Raw genomic sequence first — 20,572 nt, 5'->3', positions numbered from 1 at the left:
GGAAGAACTCTCACATGAGGAGAGGAAGAGAGCATGAAGTGGAATTACTTAAACCTTACTCTCAGTGAAATAAAATCTGAGAGGTAAGAATATCTAGATCCAGTGGGATCCTGAATTCTATCTTATCCATTAGGGCAAGAAAGAAAGGAAAATTAAGAAGGGGGAGAAAGGAGGGAGTATAAAAACAGAGGGAAGGAGAGGGGGGAGGGGAAGGGAGCATAAAAATGGAGGGGCTAGAAAGGGAAGCATCTCAAGGGAGGGGATTAGGGGGACTGACCTAAAGTAAATCACTGGTTCAAAAGGAGATAGCTAAACAGGAAAGGTCAGAACTAGGGGAAGATATCAAAATGCCAGCTAATCCACAAATAACAATCATAACTTTGAACGTGAATGGGATGAACTCACCCATAAAACGTAGACGAATAGCAGAGTGGATTAGAACCCCAAACCCTACCATATGTTGTCTTCAAGAAACACATATGAGGCAGGTTGACACTCACAAGGTTAGAATTAAAGGTTGGAGTAAGAACTTTTGGTCCTCAACTGATAGAAAGAAGGCAGGAATTCAATCATGATATCTGACAAAGCCAAAGCACAAATAGACCTGATCAAAAGGGATAGAGAAGGTAAATATATTCTGCTAAAAGGGATTATAGACAATGAGGAAATATCACTATTCAACATGTATGCACCAAATGGTATAGCATCCAAATTTTTAATAGAGAAACTAGGAGAATTGAAGGAGGAAATAGAAAGTAAAACCATATTAGTGGGAGACTTGAACCAACCACTATCAAATTTAGATAAATCAAACCAAAAAATAAACAAGAAAGAGGTAAATGAGCTGAATGAAATCTTAGAAAAATTAGAGTTAATAGACATATGGAGAAAAATAAATAGGGACAAAAAGGAATACACCTTCTTTTCAGCACCACATGGAACATTCACAAAAATAGATCATACACTAGGTCATAGAAACATGGCACTCAAATGCAGAAAAGCAGAAATAATAAATGCAGCCTTTTCAGATCACAAGGCAATAAAAATATTGATCAGTAAGGGTACATTGAGAGCCAAATCTAAAATTAATTGGAAATTAAATAATACGATACTCCAAAATCGGATAGTTAGAGAAGAAATCATAGAAACAATTAATAATTTCGTTGAAGAAAATGACAAAGGCAAGACATCCTTTCAAACCTTATGGGATGCAGCCAAGGCAGTACTTAAGAGGAAAATTCATATGCCTGAGTGCATATATTAACAAATTAGGGAGGACAGAGATCAAGGAATTGGAAATGCAAATCAAAAAACTTGACAACAAACAAATTAAAAACCCCCAGAAGAAAACCAAACTAGAGATCCTAAAAATTAAGGGAGAAGTTAATAAAATCGAAAGTGACAGAACTGTTGAGCTAATAAACAATACTAGAAGCTGGTACTTTGAAAAAACAGACAAAATAGACAATGTACTGGTTAATCTAATTTAAAAAAATTAAAGAAGAAAGGCAAATTAACAGCATCAAGGATGAAAAGGGGGAATCTCACCTCCAATGAAGAGGAAATTAAGGCAATCATTAAAAACTACTTTGCCCAACTATATGGCAATATATATACCAATCTAGGTGATATGGATGAATATTTACAAAAATATAAATGGCCTAGACTAACAGAAGAAGAAATAGTTTTCTCAAATAATCCCATATCAGAAAAAGAAATCCAACAGGCCATCAAAGAACTTCCTAAGAAAAAATCCCCAGGGCCAGATGGATTCCCCAGTAAATTCTATCATACATTCAGAGAACAGTTAATCCCAATACTATACAAACTATTTGATATAATAAGCAAAGAGGGAGTTCGACCAAACTCCTTTTATGACACAAACATGGTACTAATTCCAAAGCCAGGCAGGCCAAAAACAGAGAAAGAAAATTATAGACCAATCTCCCTAATGAATATAGATGCAAAAATCTTAAATTGGATACTAGCAAAAAGACTCCAGCAAGTGATCAGAAGGGTCATCCACCATGATCAAGTAGGATTTATACCAGGGATGCAGGGCTGGTTCAACGTTAGGAAAACCATCCACATAATTGACCATATCAACAAGCAAACCAAAAAAATCACATGATTATTTCAATAGACTCAGAAAAAGCCTTTGATAAAATTCAACATTCATTCCTATTAAAAACACTAGAAAGCATAGGAATAGAAGGGTCATTGCTAAAAATAATAAACATATATATCTAAAACCATCAACTAATATCATCTGCAATGGGGATAAACTAAATCCATTCCCATTAAGATCAGGAGTGAAACAAGGATGCCCATTATCACCTCTATTATTTGACATTGTATTAGAAACACTAGCAGTAGCAATTAGAGAAGAAAAAGAAATTGAAGGCATTAAAATAGGCAAGGAGGAGACCAAATTATCACTCTTTGCAGATGACATGATGGTCTACTTAAAAGAATCCTAGAGATTCAACCAAAAAGCTAATGGAAATAATCCACAACTTTAGCAAAGTTGCAGGATACAAAATAAACCCACATAAGTCATCAGCATTTCTATATAATTCCAACACAGCTCAGCAGCCAGAACTAGAAAGAAAAATCCTATTCAAAATTACCTTAGACAAAATAAAATACTTAGGAATCTATCTCCCGAGACAAACACAGTATCTATATGAACAGAACTACAAAACACTTTCCACATAACTAAAACTAGACTTGAAAAATTGGAAGAACATTAACTGCTCATGGGTAGGACGAGCCAATATAATAAAAATGACCATCCTACCCAAACTCATCTATCTATTTAGTGCCATACCCATGGAACTTTCAAAATTTTTTTTTACTGATTTAGAAAAAACCATAACAAAGTTCATTTGGAAGAACAAAAGATCCAGGATATCCAGGGAAATAATGAAAAAAATACAAAGGAAGGGGGTCTTGCAGTCCCAGATCTCAGACTATATTATAAAGCAGTGGTCATAAAAACAATTTGGTACTGGCTAAGAGACAGAAAGGAGGATCAGTGGAATAAACTGGGGGCAAGCAACCTCAGCAAAACAGTATATGACAAACCAAAGATCCCAGCTTTTGGGACAAAAATCCAGTATTTCATAAAAACTGCTGGGAAAATTGGAGGACAGTGTGGGAAAGATTAGGTTTAGATCAGCACCTCACACCCTACACCCAGATAAATTCAAAATGGGTGAATGACTTGAACATAAAGAAGGAAACTATAAGAAAATTAGGGGAACACAGAATAGTATGCATGTCAGACCTTTGGGAAGGGAAAGACTTCAAAAGCAAGCAAGAATTAGAAAGAGTTACAAAATGCAAAATAAATAATCTGGATTATATCAAATTAAAAAGTTTTTGTACAAACAAAACCAATGTAACCAAAATCAGAAGGGTAGCAACAAATTGGGAAACAATCTTCATAAAAACCTCTGACAAAGGTTTAATTACTCAAATTTACAAAGAACTAAATCAATTGTACAAAAAATCAAGCCATTCTCCAATTGACAAATGGGCAAGGGACATGAACAGGCAGTTCTCAGCCAAAGAAATCAAAACTATTAATAAGCACATGAAAAAGTGCTCTACATCTCTTATAATCAGAGAGATGAAAATCAAAACAACTCTGAGGTATCACCTCACACCTAGCAGATTGGCTAACATGACAGCTATGGAAAGTAATGAATGCTGGAGGGGATGTGGCAAAGTAGGGACACTAATTCATTGCTGGTGGAGTTGTGAATTGATCCAACCATTCTGGAGGGCAATTTGGAACTATGCCCAAAGGGTGATAAAAGACTCTCTGCCCTTTTATCCAGCCATAGCACTGCTGGGTTTGTACCCCAAAGAGATAAAAAGGGAAAAGACTTGTACAAGAATATTCATAGCTGCACTCTTTGTGGTGGCCAAAAATTGGAAAACGAGGGGATGCCTGTCAATTGGGGAATGGCTGAACAAATTGTGGTATATGTTGGTGATGGAATACTATTGTGCTAAAAGGAATAATAAAGTAGAGGAATTCCATGGAGACTGGAACAACCTCCAGGCAGTGATGCAGAGTGAAAGGAGCAGAACCAAAAATACATTGTACACAGAGACTGATACATTGTGGTACAATCGAAGGTGATGGACTTCTCCATTAGTGTCAATGCAATTTTCCTGAACAATCTGCAGGGATCTAAATAATACTATCCACAAGCAGAGGATAAACTGTGGGAGTAAAAACACCGATGAAAAGCAACTGGTTGACTACAGGATTGGAGGGGATATGACTGAGGAGAGACTCTAAATGGACACTCTAATGCAAATTCCAACAACAGGGAAATGTGTTCGAGTCAAGAACACATGTGATAACCAGTGGAATTATGTGTCGGCTATGGGAGAGGGAAAGGTGGTGGGAGGGTGGGAGAGGTGGAAAAGAAAATGATCTTTGTTTCCAGTGAATAATGTATGGAAATGACCAAATAAAATAATGTTTAAAGTTAAAAAAAAAGAATATGAACAGTTTGGTCTTATTGAATCCCTTGATTTTTTTTTTCGGTTTTTACCTTTTTGTGTTTCTCTTAATTTTTGCTTTTGAACATTAAAATTATCTATTTAGATCTGTCTTTTTATCAGGAGTGATTGGAAATCTTATACTTTATTAAATGACCATGTTTTTCTCCTGAAAAATACATATTCATTTTTTCTGGGTAGGTGATTCACAGTTATAAACTTTGTACCTTTGCCTTCTGGAATATCATATCCTGATCCTTTCTATCATTTAATGTAAATGCTGCTAAGTACTATTTAATACTTACTGTGGCTCCATGACTTCAAGAAGCTATATTATGCACAGCAGCCAGAACCCATTAAACCTATAACTGACAGACCTCAACTACATTGATGAGTTGTAGGGATGTCTACCCAGGTATGCAAAAACTTAATTTAGCAAAATAAATAGATGAGAATAATTTGTTCTAACAGATATGAAGTCAGTGGAAACAGCAACTATGGATTAAGCACTGTGGAGTGCTTAAAGTTTGGTTAGACATTGCAGAAGACAAGGACATTCACAGCATCCTAAGTAATCCCTGATTGTATTGGCATTTTCTTCCCATTAGACTTCTGTTTAGTGGACTATCTCTCCATCCGCTGGACTAGTCAAGAAAATGAGACCTATGGCTTTGTGTTACTCTGACTCACTTAAATTCAATCTATGCTTGAGTCTAAAGACATTATCCTATGATATAATTTTTACCCTCTTCTAGTACAAAGAATAACAACCAACAAAGCAAGTTCCATGAGGCAATTATTTTATTTTTTGTGTTTGTGCCTCTAGTGTTTACATAGAATAATGTCTGGCACATAGTAAGCATATAATTAGCATTTCTTGATTGATCATCTCTAACAATGAAAAAACTAAAGTACTGAAGCATTTTTATACATTCACAATAAATTCACATTACAAAAATTGTATGTTAAGCAGAAACTACAAATCTTCCTTGTGTGGAGGAGATTGACCAAATCAGTCTGCTTTAAGTTTAGGGGAACCATCTTCTTTTTCCCTTTCAAATACCCAGAAACACAAATCTTAGAAGTCAAAGAACTCTACAGGTTTCTTCTGATTTTATCTTAAAGGGCAAGGATATCACAAGATGATTATAGTGACATATCATAATGACCATAGACTAGGAAGGTGGATTTTATACTAGGAATACAAGGATAGTTCAATATTAGGAAAACTGTTAGCATAATTGACCATATCAACAACAAAAATTTTCAGAAACCATATGAGTATCACAATAGATGCAGAGAAAAGATTTTTGCACAATGTAATACCCATTACTATTAAAACATTAGAAAATATTTCCTCAAAATGATAACTAGAACCAAGAATAAGCAATATCTGTAATGGGGATGAACTGAGAGACTTCCCAATAAGATCAGGAGAGAAACAAGGATGCCTATTATCATCACTATTATTCAATAATCTACTAGAAATACTAGTTATAACAATAAGTGAAAAAGAAGAAATTGAAGGAATTAGAATAGGCAATGAGGAAATAAAGCTATCACTCTTTACAGATTATATGATATACCTTTAAAATCCTAAATTTTTATAAACATAATCTATATCTTTTATAAAAATAATCTTATTAAAATAATCTATAACTTTAATAAAATTATAGAGTATAAGATAAACTAATATAAATCATCAACATTTCTCTAACTATGAATAAAATCCAACAGCAAGTGATAGAGAAATCTCATTTCAAATATAGACAATATAAAATACCTGAGAGTCCACTTGTTAAGACAAACTCAAGAGCTCTATGATCAGAACTAGAAAAAAAAAACTTTTTATACAAGTAAAATTAGATAAAAACACTTGAAAAAAATTAATTGTTCTTGGATAGGCTAGGTCAATTTTTAAAAAAATGACAATTCTACCTAAATTAATTGAGGTCTTCAGTGCCATACCAATCAAGCTACCCAAAAATTATTTCATAATTAGAAAAAAGTGATAACAAAATCCATCTAAAAGAACAAAAGGTCAAGAATATCAAGATAATTTAATGAAAATAAGTAGGAATGGAGGTAGCTTAGCAGTACCAGTTCCCAGACTTAGAAATTATCAAAATAAACTGGTACTGGCTAAAAACTAGAATAGTGGATCAGTGGACTAGATTGGGCAATCAACATGCATTAGGAAAAGGTCATCATAAACTATTGTTTAACAAACCAAAGATCGAAGGTCCCGAAAGAAATCACTGTTCAACAAAAATGACTGGGAAAGCTGGAAGAGTATGGCAGAAATTAGGCACCAACCAATACTTCATGGCATATACTAAGGTAAAATCAAAATGGATACATGATTTAGAAATAAAGGGCGATACTGAACAAATTAGGGGAGTATGGAATACTTTATCTGTCCAATACATGGCTAAGGGAAAAATTTATATCCAAACAAGATATAGAGAAAATTACAAGCTATGAAATATATAAGTTTGACTATAATAAATTTAAAAAGGGCTTGCACAAATAAAACCAATGCAACCAAGAATAGAAAGGAAACAAAAATCTAGAGAAAAATATAATAAATTTTTCTGATAAAAGTCTCACCTATCAAATATGTAGAAAACCTAGTGAAATTTATAAAAATATGAAATATTCCCCAATGGAAAATAGTCAAATATATGAATAGGTAATTCTCAGATGAAGAAATTAAAACAATAGTCATATAAAAGACCTAATCATTATTAATCAGAGAAGTATAAATGAAAACAACTCTGAGGTACCACCTCACATCTCTCTAATGTCTAATGTGACAGAAAAGGAAAATGATAACTGTTGGAGGGGATATGGTAAAACTGAGATTCTAATACATTGTGGGTGGATTATGAACAGATGTAGCTATTCTTTAGAGCAATTTGAAACCATGCCCAAAGGTCTGTGAAACTTAAATACTCCTTTAACCAGCAATACCACTATTAATTCTGTATCCCAATGAGGTCAAAGGTAGGAGAAAAAGACATGCTTGTACAAATATATATACATATATATACATATATATATATATATATAACATATATATGTTATATATACATATATATATACACATATATGTACATATATATCAATTCTTTTTTATGGTGATAAAGAAATGAAAATGAATCAGAACAGAAAGAGTATCCTTCAATTTGGAAATGGCTAAAAAAGATGTGGTATATGATTGTAATTGAATAGTATTCTGCCATAAGAAATGACAAACAAGATATGGACAAAAAACCTAGAAAATCTTTTATGAAGTGATGCAAAGTATAATGAGCAGAACCAGGAGAATGTTGAATACAATAAGAGCAATGAACTATGATAATCAACTTTAAATGACTTAATTATTATTAGCAATGCAATTATCCAAGACAACTCCAAGAGACTCAATATGAAAAAGGATATTCACTGTTATAACAAGGAAAGTATCGATGATATTTGAATGCAGATTGAAGTATACCATTCTTCACTTTATTACATTCATGAATTTTTTTCTGGTGTAAGTGATAGGTATCTTCTATCACAACATAATGAATATGAACATATGCAGTGTATAGTAACACATTTATAACCTATACTTTATTACTTGCCATCTTGGGGATGGATTTTGTGGGAGGGAGGGAGAAAACATGGACTGGAAAATGTCAGAAAATTTATATTAAAATTTTATCTACTTGCAAAAATTAATTTATTTAATTTAAATAATTAATTTAATTAAAAACAAAAAGAAAGGTTTCCAATTTGATCCCAACCAGATATTATAATGAGATTGACTAGAGACTACCTCAAACCAGATCAAGATCATCTGATGAGATCAACTTCTGGGAAATTTCCCTACTTGAACAGGCCTCATTAGATAGGATTTTTTTGCAATTTGTCCTGAAGCTATGTAAAAACCTTATTTGTGTGTATTTAATGATAATAATTTATATAACAGTATATTAAATGTTTCATAATTATCATCTCAATTTATTGTCTTAACAACCCTGGGAAATAGGTGACATTAATATCCTCAGTTTACAGATGAGGAAGTTGAGACAAAAAAAAACAAAATTACTTCCAGGGTTTTGCATTTCAGGCTAGACTTGAATTCATTTGTTTCTAAGACCTATGCTCTATCCACTATCCACTGGACTAGTATGTTCTATACAATCAATTGCCACCTGGCATTTGACCATTAGCTGAGGCTAATTAATTTTTTTATCTTCTTGCATCTTGATTTGTTGACTTCCAATCAAATGGGAGGAAATATTCTTCAGGAGGATCTTAAGATCTCTAGGCTGAGGACTTAGCTGCCAATAGTGCTTGGGATGTGTGACAGAAGGTTTGTACATAAGAACAAGTGCCAGATATTTCTCCTCATAGAGGGAGGGGGCCCCAGGTGGTTGGAATCTTAGGAAGCAGAAAGTTCACTCTGAAGAGCAGTTGGTCTCTCAGTTTGGAGAAGCTGAAGAGGGAGGGCTGGATAAGACTTTCTCCTGAGGATTAACCACCTTTTTCCTGCTTGTGACTGAAAATCCTTCCCCCCCAAACTTCCCAATTGGAAAAGACTACTGAAGAGAAAGTTGAGAAAGACATTTGAAGTTTCTGTCAGACTTTACCTCAGCTCCTGTTGCCCTGGGTCTGAACTGTGGCTAAGGGGCCAAACCCAGGGTCAGGGGTCAGTCAACCTGACTATCTCTCAGAGGGCTCAGGCTTCCAAAGCCTGAGTTCCCTCCCAAACTGGAGGAGGGAGGGAAAAGGGATTTAGCTAGAGGAAATGGACCCCCTTTTCCCCACTTTCCTTTCCCATTCTTTTCCCTGTCAGCCATTCCTTTGTATTACCTTGACTGAGTTAATTGATATTAAAGTAGTTATCTTTTCCCCAAGTTTTGAATAAAGTGTGAGTGAACAGATCAAGGGGAGATACATCTTCCTAATAAGAAACCCTTTGGTCTATAGTAGTGGAGGAGGGAGGACAAGAGGGACAAGAGCAAATCTGGGAGAGCAGCCATAGTTCAGAAGGGAAGGCTGAAGGGGAAGAGTCTTCAAACCCCCTCTCCTCTCTCTGAGCCAACCTAAAAATCAACTATCTCCTAGAACAAGTTTCCTTCTATCAACCCTACAAACCTTTTGTCCATTACAGCGGGGGTGGGGGGGGGTGGGAAGTTGGTGGGTTCATAAAAACCCCTTCTTTTTCTTTACTTATTTCAACTAGATTTTGCAACGAGTATAACTGTTTTTTTTTCTATTTTAATTTTCCCATGTGGAATCACTAAGGACTGCTAAATAATTGGAGATAGAATCCGAGTGCTCTAGACCCCTAGAAAGTATTAGTGGAAAGTACATTTTCCTAATTATAAGAAATTGAATCTTCACCAAACTAGGATGTTACTATGAGCTTAAATGTAACTGAGTAAAGAAAATTACTTTTAAGTTTCCTTGTGACAGAATTCATATGTTGTCCTAAAAATTATCTAATGTGTTAGAACTGAGGCAATGCAAACTACAACCCAAGGCAAATAGCTAAAAATAAAAGCATATGGATCTATCTTTTGGAGTTGTGATACTGATGAGCTAGAGCAAAGAAACTGATAAAAATAATAATCATAATAATATCAACTAACATTTATATAGCACTAGCTATGTGCCAGTCACTATACTAAGTTCTTTATAATTATTATTCTATTTGATCCTCATAATAACCCTGAGATAGGTATTATTATTATCTTCATTTAATAGATAAGGAGTCTAAGGCAAACAGAAGTTAAGGTACTTGCCCAAGGTCATACAACTAATAAGTGACAGACCAGATTTGAACTTTGGCTTTCCTGGAAAGCTGAGAAAGAGGAATGTCATAATTTATATAACCCAAAAGTAACTGTAGTAAGTGAGGAATATAAGAAAGCCACATAAGACAGAGCAAGGGTTAACCATGGAGAACAATGGCTCATGGTAAATATGACTTCCCAGTAGTGAGTGACAGGAAAAGCAAAGCTCTCCAGAGAGGTGAGTGCTGACATGGCAGGAGAAACTTCAAAAAACCATATTAGATCTCTCCTTAAAGCAGGTCAGTATGTGACTAGGACTCTATAGGCCTCTGGGCAGAAAGTGGTTCCCTAGAGGTTTTGCTATTTCTATGGATTCTGAACAGAGTCCTATTTTCTTCCCTTAACTTCAAAGTAAACCTATTCACATTTTTCTTTTTGTGCATTTGAGCAAAGACCTTATAAGGGGATTTGGTGATAACAGAATTATACTGAAGCTTGCCTATTGTCTGGAAAGGGCAAGCAAGTCAGAGAAACAAAATTCTCCCAAAATGTTCCGTGTATTCAAGTTAGGAAAGAGTTTGGGAGATAGGGATTACATATATGTAATGATCAAAGAATGCATAATCAAAATGAATATTGCAAAAATCAAAGGGAAATCATAGTGACCCCTTTCAGTTCAGATCTGAATCTGAAATGTAGTTGTCTAAATTTCATTTCCTAAAGGACTGTATAAATCTTCTTTTTTGTGATGTCATTAGTGTACTTCTGGATAAGAAGTTATCCAGAATTAGCAAGTTATAAAAAAGTTACAGGAATGGCTGCATCTTGGGAGCTAAGATGGTGTGGTAAAGGGATCTCACCTCACCCAAAATCTCAACACACATGCAAAAAAGGAAATAAAAATCACTTCAAAGCAAAGGAAATAAGGAAAAACACAGTGGTGTAAGAAGAAAGAGTAACCCTGGGCATCTGCAGGAACTGGCAGAATGAGAACCAGACCATCACACTGATATGCTGTGGGAGGCAGTGAAACAAAGTTAGAAAAGGAAGAAAGGGGAAGAAAACAAAGTACTTGTCCTTGGCCCAAGGCAGAAAAGCTGCAGAGTGGAGGACCAGCTCAGTCTTAGAAACCCAGCAGGAGTAGGAAATGCAGAGCTGGCATGAGACTAATACAATTCCATATGGCCTGAGACAGTGAAGCAGCAGAGTGCCTGAGGCAGGAGCGTGGCAGAACAGGAGACAACCCTAGCCCAAGCCACTGGGTAAGGATAATAAAGTAGATTAGTGGGGACCAGTCTAGCCTATGAGACAACAGGAAAATTGGCAGCACAGGGCACGAAATCTAGCTGGATACAGCAGTTGCAAGACAGTAGGGGCACACCCTCAACAGACATACTGCTGGAAAAAGTGGAAATCAGGCCAACCCCAAGTACCAGAGAAGAGTACTCTATAGTCTTGGAATAGTGTGCCCAGAAAAAGAGGAGTACGTTAACAGATAGATAAGGTAATGGGGGAAAATTAGCAAAAGACAAAGAAAGGACCTGACCTTAGAATGTTACTTTAGTGACAGGGAAGATCAAAATATGAACTCAGAAGAGGACAACATTCCATAAACAAAACATGTGAAGCCTCAAAAGAAAGTGCTACTGAAATACTTAAGGTTCTATCAGTACTCAAGATACCTAAAGTGCTTCAGGTACATAAGAACCTTATCACTAATTGGGGAATGAGAAGGAATATACACAGAAAGAAGAAAGTCAGTAACCTGGATAGGATGAGTTGATATCCAAAAAGATAAAGGGATGGGAAAGAGGAATAAATAGAGAGAAAAGAAAAGGAGAGATAGAAGTAAATTGAAAAAGAGAGATAGAACAAAGTAAACTATCTCTCATGAAGAGGGGCTAAAGAGTTGTACAGTGGAGAAGGACATGGGAGGTGGCTGGCAATGCTTGAAACTTTCATCAATATTAGCTCTAAGTATGAATAATACCCATATTCTGTCAGTTTTGGAAAAAATATCTTAACCTATAGGGAAGGAGGAAGGAAAGGGGGTGGGGGATAGACAAAAAGGAAAGTGAAATGGGAGAGGTGGTGGTTGGCAGCAAAATACCTGTAAGCAGAAAAAGGCAGGGGAAGAGAGAGAGAGAGAGAGAGAGAGAGAGAGAGAGAGAGAGAGAGAGAGAGAGAGAGAGAGAGAGAGAGAGAGAGAGAGAGAGAGAGAGAGGGGAAAATGGGGAGGGGGGATTAGATGGAGGGAAACACAATTAGTAATCATAATTGTGAATGTGAATGGGATGAACTCATCCATAAAATGGAAAAGGATAGCAAAGTGGATTAAAAACCAGAAACCCACAGTGCTGTCTACAAGAAACACATTTTAATCAGGGATACACACACAAAGGAAAAGTAAGGGTCTGGAACAGAATCTACTGTAAATATCTAAAGTTAAAATAAAGTGTGGATTGCAATCATGATATCAGACAAAGAAAAAATAAAAAAAACCCTAATCTATTAAAAATATAAGGAAGGAAGTTTCATTTCCATAAAAGGCACCATAGGAAAATAAACAATATCAATATTAAACATATATACACCAAATAGCATAGCATTCACATCCCCAAAGGAAAAATTATGAGTTACAGAAGGAAATAGTAAAATATTGCTAGTAAGATACCTTAAGCATCTCCTCTACAAAGTACATAAATGCAATAAAAATAAATTTAAAAGTTAAGGAGATAATTAAATTTAGAAAAGTTTGATATGATAGACTTTTGGAGAAAATTAAACAGGATTAAAAAGGTATACACTTTTTTTTTCCTCAGAAGTTCATGTCACTTTGATTAAAATTGACCATGCAATAGAACATAAAATCCTAATAACCAGACTTCCAGGTAATCATGGCTGCAATCTAGATGCCACACGCTTCCTCTCCCCAGCACCAAACGAAATAGACTACATCAAAGGAGTATAAAAATCACCTTTGGCGGAACAGGACTCCCCAGAATCCCACAGAGGTGAAGGAACGTGGGGCTTGAACATTTCCATACTATAATAAGAAGGAGGTAAAGCTTGCACCGAAATGTGAACTGAGCCTCCCTTCCCCTACCCCACCTCCCCCACCAAACCAGAGTGAGCTACCTGAGCTCTCACTGGGACAGCGAGTGAGTGGGGAACTTCTCTGTCGGGGGGGGGGGGGTGGCACTCCAGGGTCCTTGGGATCTGGGGACTGCCAGGAAAAACATCTCAGGGCGGTTTCACGGGAGAACACGACGCTGAGCAGGGGGGTCGGCGGAGCTGTACTTGGGGCAGTTGAGCTGAACATCTGGGCGGAGCTAAATACCAGGGGCGGACCACATGCTGATTATCTGGGCACTGCTGAACACCTGGGTATTTTGGCTGTGATCAGGGGCCCAGCACTCTAAGAAACCTCGGAGGCTGGGAAGAACTAGTCTGAGGCAACCTAAATTCACAGAAAAGCCGCCCATATGACCCAGACCCCAGACCAAAAAGGAAAGGGGAATAAAACCACCAAAGGGATGGCTCACATGGCCCAAGATCAAGCCTCCAGGAAGAAAGGGAAAAAGGTGACTCTTGAAAACTTTTATGGTGGAAATACCCAAGGAAAAGAAGAGAATGAGGAGGAAATCCAAAAAAAAAATCAGAACATGCCTCCCAAAATGGAAACTATCAACAAGCTCTGTAAGTTCTCAAACTGGAACTTATCCAAAAGATGGAAACCTGGAAAGAAAAATGGGAGAAAGAGATCAGCAGTCTGACAGATAAGACTGCTCAATTGGAAAAAGAGCTCAAAGCATCCAATAGAAGGGCAGACAAAGCTGAAAAGCAAAACCAGTCCCTAATGACCACAATTAAGCAACTCAAAGAAAGTGAGATCATAAAAGAGCAAGAATCAATAAAGCAAACTCAAAAAATGAATGAATTAGAAGAAAACATAAAATATCTCACTGAGAAGGTCACAGATCTGGAAAACAGAGGGAAAAGAGAAAACCTCCAAATTATTGGTCTCTAAGAAAAACCAGGGATAAACAATAAACTCGATATTATTCTACAGGAGATTACAAACGAAAATTGCCCCCACATTCTGGAGCAAGGGGGAAAAATAGAAATAGAAAGGATTCATAGAACACCGTCTATACTAAATCCCCCCCCAAAAAACCCCTAGGAATGTAATTGCCAAATTCAAGAGCTTCCAAGAAAAGGAGAAAATTCTACAAGATGCCAAGAAGAGGAGCTTCAGATATAAGGGGGCTCCCATAAGGATCACACACGACTTAGTGGCTAACACACTAAGAGACCACAAAGCATGGAACATGATATTTAGAAAGGCAAGAGAGCTGGGTTTCCAACAAAGAATCAACTACCCAGCAAAACTGACTATATACTTCCAGAGGAAAGTATGGGCATTCAACAAAATAGAAGATTTCCAAGCATTTGCTAAGAAGAGAGCAGAACTTAGTGGAAAATTTGATATCTAAGCAGAGAAAGCAAGAGAAACATGAAAAGGTAAATATGAAAGAAAGGGAAAAGGAGATAAATCTTATCTTTTTCTTTAAGTCAAACTCTCTTCTATAAGGACTACATTTAAATCAAATTATATATATTAATATATGGGGAAAATGTTTTGTGTAACTCTCTAAAATTATAGCATCATAAGAGTAGTTAGAAGAAACATGCATAGGGAAAGATTGGGGCATTAAGAAGATTTGGGGAAAGTGGGGGCAAAGAAAGGTAAAGGGAGGGGGGGACCGTCGATAATACTAAGATTTACTTCAAAAAATAGGGGGGACTTAATAGAATAGTCTTTCCCATATAAAGATACACATGGGAAGGGGAGGGGAAGAACTCTCATATGAGGAGAGTAAGAGAGTGTGAAGTGGAACTACTTAAACCTTACTATCAGTGAAATCAAATCAGAGAGGGAAGAACATCTAGACCCAGTGAGATCCTGAATTCTATCTTATCCATTAGGGCAAGAATGAAAGGAAAATTAAGGAGGGGGAGGAAGGAGGGAGTATAAAAACAGAGGGAAGGAGAGGGGGGAGGGGAAAGGAGCATGAAAAGGGAGGGGCTAGAAAGGGAACCATCTCAAGGAAGGGGATTAGGGGGACTGACCCAAAGTAAATCACTGGTTCAAAAGGAGATAGCTAAACAACAAAGGTCAGAAATAGGGGAAGATATCAAAATGCCAGCAAATCCACAAATGACAATCATAATTTTGAATGTGAATGGGATGACCTCACCCATAAAACTTAGACAAACAGCAGATTAGATTAGAAAACAAAACCCTACCATTTGTTGTCTTCAAAAAAACACATATGAGGCAGGTTGACACTCACAAGGTTAGAATTAAAGGTTGGAGTAAGACCTTTTGGGTCTCAACTGATAGAAAGAAGGCAGGAGTTGCAATCATGATATCTGACAAAGCAAAAGCACAAATAGACCTGATCAAAAGGGATAGGGAAGGTAAATATATTCTGCTAAAAGGGAGTATAGACAATGAGGAAATATCACTATTCAACATGTATGCACCAAATGCTATAGCATCCAAATTTTTAATAGAGAAACTAGGAGAATTGAAGGAGGAAATTGACAGTAAAACCATATTAGTGGGAGACTTGAACCAACCACTATCAAATTTAGATAAATCAAACCAAAAAATAAACAAGAAAGAGGTAAAAGAGGTGAATGAAATCTTAGAAAAATTAGAGTTAATAGACATATGGAGAAAAATAAATAGGGACAAAAACGAATACACCTTCTTTTCAGCACCACATGGAACATTCACAAAAATAGATCATACACTAGGTCATAGAAACATGGCACTCAAATGCAGAAAAGCAGAAATAATAAATGCAGCCTTTTCAGATCACAAGGCAATAAAAATATTGATCAGTAAGGGTACATTGAGAGCCAAATCTAAAATTAATTGGAAATTAAATAATACGATACTCCAAAATCGGATAGTTAGAGAAGAAATCATAGAAACAATTAATAATTTCGTTGAAGAAAATGACAAAGGCGAGACATCCTTTCAAACCTTATGGGATGCAGCCAAGGCAGTACTTAAGAGGAAAATTCATATCCCTGAGTGCATATATTAACAAATTAGGGAGGACAGAGATCAAGGAATTGGAAATGCAAATCAAAAAACTTGAGAACAAACAAATTAAAAACCCCCAAAAGAAAACCAAACTAGAGATCCTAAAAATTAAGGGAGAAGTTAATAAAATCGAAAGTGACAGAACTGTTGAGCTAATAAACAAGACTAGAAGCTTGTACTTTGAAAAAACAGACAAAATAGACAATGTACTGGTCAATCGAATTTAAAAAAATGAAAGAAGAAAGGCAAATTAACAGCATCAAGGATGAAAAGGGGGGGGTCTCACCTCCAATGAAGAGGAAATTAAGGCAATCATTAAAAACTACTTTGCCCAACTATATGGCAATAAATATACCAACCTAGATGATATGGATGAATATTTACAAAAATATAAATTGCCTAGACTAACAGAAGAAGAAATAGATTTCTTAAATAATCCCATATCAGAAAAAGAAATCCAACAAGTCATCAAAGAACTTCCTAAGAAAAAATCCCCAGGGCCTGATGGATTCCCCAGTGAATTCTATCAAACACTCAAAGAACAGCTAACTCCAATACTATACAAACTATTTGACATAATAAGCAAAGAGGGAGTTCGACCAAACTCCTTTTATGACACAAACATGGTACTAATTCCAAAGCCAGGCTGGCCAAAAACAGAGAAAGAAAATTATAGACCAATCTCCCTAATGAATATAGATGCAAAAATCTTAAATAGGATACTAGGAAAAAGACTCCAGCAAGTGATCAGAAGGGTCATCCACCATGATCAAGTAGGATTTATACCAGGGATGCAGGGCTGGTTCAACGTTAGGAAAACTATCTACAGAATTGACCACATCAACAAGCAAACCAACAAGAACCACATGATTATCTCAATATATGCTGAAAAAGCCTTTGGTAAAATACAACACCCATTCCTACTAAAAACACTAGAAAGCATAGGAATAGAAGGGTCATTCCTAAAAATAATAAACAGTCTATATCTAAAACCATCAACTAATATCATCTGCAATGGGGATAAACTAAATCCATTCCCATTAAGATCAGGAGTGAAACAAGGATGCCCATTATCACCTCGATTATTTGACATTGTATTAGAAACACTAGCAGTAGCAATTAGAGAAGAAAAAGAAATTGAAGGCATTAAAATAGGCAAGGAGGAGACCAAATTATCTCTCTTTGCAGATGACATGATGGTCTACTTAAAGAATTCTAGAGATTCAACCAAAAAGCTAATGGAAATAATCCACAACTTTAGCAAAGTTGCAGGATACAAAATAAACCCACATAAGTCATCAGCATTTCTATATAATTCCAACACAGCTCAGCAGCAAGAACTAGAAAGAGAAATCCCATTCAAAATTACCTTAGACAAAATAAAATACTTAGGAATCTATCTCCCGAGGCAAACATAGGATCTATATGAACACAACTACAAAACAGTTTCCACACAACTAAAACTAGACTTAAACAATTGGAAGAACATTAACTACTCATGGGTAGGACGAGCCAATATAATAAAAATGACCATCCTACCCAAACTCACCTATTTATTTAGTGCCATACCCATGGAACATCCAAAAAAATTTTTAACTGATTTAGAAAAAACATAACAAAGTTCATTTGGAAGAACAAAAGATCAAGGATATCCAGGGAAATAATGAAAAAAAAATACAAAGGAAGGGGGTCTTGCAGGCCCAGATCTCAGACTATATTATAAAGCAGTGGTCATCAAAACAATTTGGTACTGGCTAAGAGACAGAAAAGAGGATCAGTGGAATAGACTGGGGGTAAGCAACCTCAGCAAGACAGTATATGACAAACCCAAAGATCCCAGCTTTTGGGACAAAAATCCAGTATTTTATAAAAACTGCTGGGAAAATTGGAGGACAGTGTGGGAAAGATTAGGTTTAGATCAGCACCTCACACCCTATACCCAGATAAATTCAAAATAGGTGAATGACTTGAACATAAAGAAGGAAACTATAAGAAAATTAGGAGAACACAGAATAGTATACATGTCAGACCTTTGGGAAGGGAAAGACTTCAAAAGCAAGCAAGAATTAGAAAGAGTTACAAAATGCAAAATAAATAATCTGGATTATATCAAATTAAAAAGTTTTTGTACAAACAAAACCAATGTAACCAAAATCAGAAGGGTAGCAACAAATTGGGAAACAAACTTCATAAAAACCTCTGTCAAAGGTTTAATTACTCAAATTTACAAAGAACTCAATCAATTGTACAAAAAATCAAGCCATTCTCCAATTGACAAATGGGCAAGGGACATGAACAGGCAGTTCTCAGCCAAAGAAATCAAAACTATTAATAAGCACATGAAAAAGTGCTCTACATCTCTTATAATCAGAGAGATGCAAATCAAAAACAACTCTGAGGTATCACCTCACACCTAGCAGATTGGCTAACATGACAGCTATGGAAAGTAATGAATGCTGGAGGGGATGTGGCAAAGTGGGGACACTAATTCATTGCTGGTGGAGTTGTGAATTGATCCAACCATTCTGGAGGGCAATTTGGAAATATGCCCAAAGGGTGATAAAAGACTGTCTGCCCTTTGATCCAGCTATAGCACTGCTGGGTTTGTACCCCAAAGAGATAATAAGGAAAAAAGACTTGTACAAGAATATTCATAGCTGCACTCTTTGTGGTGGCCAAAAATTGGAAAATGAGGGGCTGCCCGTCAATTGGGGAATGGCTGAACAAATTGTGGTATATGTTGATGATGGAATACTATTGTGCTAAAAGGAATAATAAAGTAGAGGAATTCCATGGAGACTGGAACAACCTCCAGGAAGTGATGTAGAGCGAAAGGAGCAGAACCAGGGAAACATTGTACACAAAGACTGATACATTGTGGTACAATCGAAGGTGATGGACTTCTCCATTAATCTCAATGAACAATCTGCAGGGATCTAAAAAATACTATCCACAAGCAGAGGATAAACTGTGGGAGTAAAAACACCGATGAAAAGCAACTGGTTGACTACAGGGTTGGAGGGGATATGACTGAGGAGAGACTCTAAATGAACACTCTAATGCAAATTCCAACAACAGGGAAATGGGTTCGAGTCAAGAACACAAGGGGTAACCAGTGGAATCGTGCGTCGGCTATGGGAGAGGGAAAGGTGGTGGGTGGGGGTTAGGGGAGTAAAAGAAAATGATCTTTGTTTCCAGTGAATAATTTTTGAAAATGACCAAATAAAATAATGTTTATATATATAAAAATGTTTATGTTTATATATATAATATATATATATATACTATATATATAAATATAATATATATAAAATAAATATATATATAATGTTTATATATATAAAAATAAATGTTTAAAATAAAAAAATATATATATATAATGAAAAAAATCCCAATAACCAAATGCAGAAAAGGAGAAATATTAAATGAATCATTTCATATCATAATGTAATTAAAATCAAATTCAACAAGGGGCAGCAGAAAGACAAGATAGTAATTGGAAATTAATCTTATATAAAAATTGAATGAGTAAAAGAGCAAAATATAGAAATGATCAGCAATTTCATTATAGAAAATCAAAATTAGATGATGACACACCAAATTTTATGGTATGCAACCAAACATTTCATAGGGGAAATGTTTATCCCTAAATGATTATAACAATAAAATAAAGAACATATCAATGAATTGAGAATACAATTAATAAACTAGAAAAATAACAAATTAAAAATCCCCAATTAAAGACCAAGTTTGAAATCTTGAAAAATAAAGGAAAGATTAATAAAATTGAAAGTAAGAAAACTATTGAACTAAAAATGACAAAGAGCTGATTTTATGAAATGAATAAATAAATAAACTATTGTTTAACTTGATTAAAAAGAGAAAGAAGAAAACCAAATTATCAGTATTAAAAATGAGAAAGGTAAAATTGCTAACAATGAAGAAAAAGTTAAAATAATTTTGAAAGTTATTTTGCCCAACTATATGCCACTAAGTTTGACAACTAAGTGAAATTAGATGAATATTTACAAAAGTATAACATGCCCTGACTCCCCAAGGAGGAAATAGAATACTTAACTACCATCAAAGAAAAATTATTTGAATCAACAAATGAAGAACTTAATAAAATGACCCAAGGGCT

Source organism: Monodelphis domestica, chromosome 4 (genome assembly GCF_027887165.1).
Source record: "Monodelphis domestica isolate mMonDom1 chromosome 4, mMonDom1.pri, whole genome shotgun sequence".
In the NCBI taxonomy this organism is placed as follows: Eukaryota; Metazoa; Chordata; class Mammalia; order Didelphimorphia; family Didelphidae; genus Monodelphis; species Monodelphis domestica.
This window is presented reverse-complemented; position numbering follows the sequence as displayed.